The sequence below is a fragment of the Populus euphratica genome, unplaced genomic scaffold, assembly GCF_000495115.2.
Source record: "Populus euphratica unplaced genomic scaffold, PopEup_1.0 scaffold776.1, whole genome shotgun sequence".
NCBI lineage: Eukaryota > Viridiplantae > Streptophyta > Magnoliopsida > Malpighiales > Salicaceae > Populus > Populus euphratica.
This window is the reverse complement of record NW_011500643.1, coordinates 18,501-22,078: the sequence shown is the minus strand read 5'-3', so window position 1 is coordinate 22,078 and position 3,578 is coordinate 18,501.

The window sequence follows — 3,578 nt, the reverse complement described above, 5'->3', positions numbered from 1 at the left end:
ATTTATCAACTTCGTTGATTGTAAACTTATTTAACAATATAACCTTGTCAAATTTTTCATCTCAATGTTTAGGTGCTTGTTTTCAAACCATATAATCATTTGAGAAGCTCAAAGACTTTCCTCTCTTATCTATTGCCAATACAACTATCAGGTTGTTCCATGTAAACCTTTTCATTAAGGTAGCAATTTTAAGAGAGTTTTTTTTACATTTGTTTGATATATTTCAAACTTGTTAATAGTTGTAATGGATATTAACATTTGTATGGAGGTTATTAACACAAATGAATATATATTAAAAATAGTTCACACCTTCATGTTGTCAAAAACCTTTAATAATAAGTCTAGCTTTATTTGTCAATAATACCATCGACTTTCATCTTTCTTTTGAAGATCCATTTATAGTCTAATGGTTTATTTCTACTAAGAAGATCTACTAGTTCTAATGTATGATTATTCATAATGAATTTAATTTTACTATTGACTACCTCTTTCTAAAATGAAACTTTGAATAGGACATTGCCTTGGAGTAAGTTCGAGATTTTTTTTTAACAAGCATGTTAAGAAAACAAAAACCAAATATCTTGGTATTTTTGCCTGTTTTCTCTTTCTAAGCTTAACTTGATGAATCTTTTGATTGATGATGATTACATAAGCTTTCCTCAATTGCTCTCTTAAGTGAATAATTTTCTTATGTTTACTTTCATGGAAACACAATTTCAAAGAAAGTAGCATTCTTTGATTTCATAATAGTATTAAGATGAATATCCTCAAAACATGACTTATGTATAAGAAATTGATATGCACTATTATTGATACATATCTGATAAATACACAATAAATAGTCTTATGTCCTACCTTGATCTTTTTAGGATTAGGCATTGCCTTTTCAAGACACCCTCATAATTTGAGGTATTTATAGGACGATATTCTATATTTTTATAATTTATATAGTGTCTTATCTAGCTTTTTTATGTGGTACTTTTTTTAGTATATTATTAACAGTTAGATTTGTCTTCCCCTACAAGTTTTAAAGTATATCCAAACTTATCAACATAGCTTTCATCATTTATGTTCTGCAATGTTATTTTGTTGTGGTTAATAAAAAATGATAGTTTGTTAGATAATATTATTTTAGGAATAGAATTCCCTAAATGATGCTTTATATTTTTCACCTTTATTACTTCTTATTACCTTTATTTTCTTATCAAGTTGATCTTTAATATCATTCATGCAATGTTTAAATATTATAAGAGCTTTATCTTTACTTTCAAACAAATAAGTACGGCAATACCTTGTGTAATTATTTATAAAAGTATTGTAATATTTTTTTTCCACCTCCAGTTTGCACAAATTTTAAATCATTGATACCTAAGTGAATAAAACCTAGAGGTTTGCTATTTTTTTGAATTGTTTAAAAATAAATTTTCATGATTTTTTTATTTTGCCTAAATTTCACACTTATGTTTTTTTCCTTAAAAAACATATCTAATAATAATTAATGGTTTATTAACCTTTGTAAATAATTATAATCCACATAACCTACTTGTCATGCCACATATCATAAGGCTTGAGTAAATAAGAAGAAAAAACAATCTTATTATTTTTATCATTGGTTACAATGGTCGTTACATTCATTTCAAATAGGCCATCATAGAGATGATCCTCTCACTCTAAAAAACCATTTTAAAATCATTTTTACTCAACAATGAACCAGACGTTAAGTTCTCTATAGTCAGCAACATGTAGTGCATTGTTGAGGCTAAAAAGCTTTTTAGAGGTCATTTTTAGTATGACATTTGACACAATCAAAAGATTGATTTTTTCTTTCAAGTGTAGGAGTGTTGAAGTTATAAAGAAAAAGAGCAAGAACATGATCTTAATCTGAAAATTAAGATGCCTAAATATATAACAAATGTTTTCTTTTACAGACTAAAATTTAGAATTATTGATTTGTTCATTAACTGTTGAGTGGATAGCCACATCTTGACTTGATGATATAATGAAAAAGAGAAATATAAATAAATTAGATTAATGTGAGGAATAAACAGTGATAAAAAAAAAATATCAAGGTTAGAGGATCTTTTAATAGTATTTCAAACAAGTATAGTATAAACTCTTTTATTACTTAATTGGAAACCACACTCAAAGGAGGGTCCAATTTGATTATAAATTATTAACATGATTACATTAGTTATCTTATTTGAATAATACCAATACTTGTAAATATTGTCAGGTATTCATGATTATAACTTATGTTAATAACAAATCAAGTTTCTTTTATAGCACAGGTGTAAATTATACCATCCGGTTGGGCTATGAAAGTGCTAAGTATTTGTTGTACAAGTGTTCTACAACATAAATGTAGATTAACCATTTAACAAGCAAATTATTAAAAGTGAAAAAGATAACAAATACAAAACATGTTAGTATTAAACATTAAAGTCCCTATTGAGTTTATATTATACTTATTCTTACACTATTAGTGTAACCTTTTCACCTTGACATAATAAACTTAGCTAAACATAACAAAGAATAAAAACATAAATAAATAAGATAAGAACATAAATAAAATATAAGTTAACTAAGTAAAGAAAATGAAATGAAAAGAATAAACAAGAGATTAATGAAAGCAAAAATTAAACATTATAAAAATATAAAGAAAAAGAGCAAGAACATGATCTTAATCTGAAAATTAAGATGCCTAAATATATAACAAATGTTTTCTTTTACAGACTAAAATTTAGAATTATTGATTTGTTCATTAACTGTTGAGTGGATAGCCACATCTTGACTTGATGATATAATGAAAAAGAGAAATATAAATAAACAAGATAAAAATATAAATAAAATAAAAGTTAATTAAGTAAAGGAAAGGAAATGAAAGGCATAAACAAGATATTAATACAAGCAAAACTTAAGCATTACAAAAATACAAAGAGAGAAAGCATAAGCATGATCTTAATCTGAAAATCAAGATGCCTAAATGCATGGCAAACACCTCCTTTTATAGGCCAAAATTAGAAACTATTGATTTGATAACTAATTATTGAGTGGGTAGCCACATCTTGACTTAGTGATAATCCTTATCATTTTGTGTGTCCAAAATGTTATTACTAATATCAGAATTTGGACAAACTTTAAATCATGAAACTTCTAGAAAATTATCTCAGCTTTCCATGAAAAAAAATTGAGGTCATTTGGACCTATAGAACTCAAGATATAGTCTGAACACTGAACAGTATCTAGGCTGCAGGACATATTCGAACTTATTCGTTGTTGCTAAGATTTGAACTTCCAAAACAACAAAATTGAGTGTTTCCTTCGCATGAAAGTTTTAGGCCTATATCTTAGCTTTCCATCCATATAAAGCAAACCTAAATCCAAGTTCTACAACTCCAGTTATGATCTAATTAGCTGACACGACTGAAAGATTGATGTCTTCTCCCAAGTGCAGGAGTGTCGAAGTAATAAATAACCCGGCAAGACCGGGGTCGAACCACAAGGAGGTTAATTGTACAAATTATAAACAACAATAATAGCAATAACAACAATAACTATAATAATAATAATAATAATAA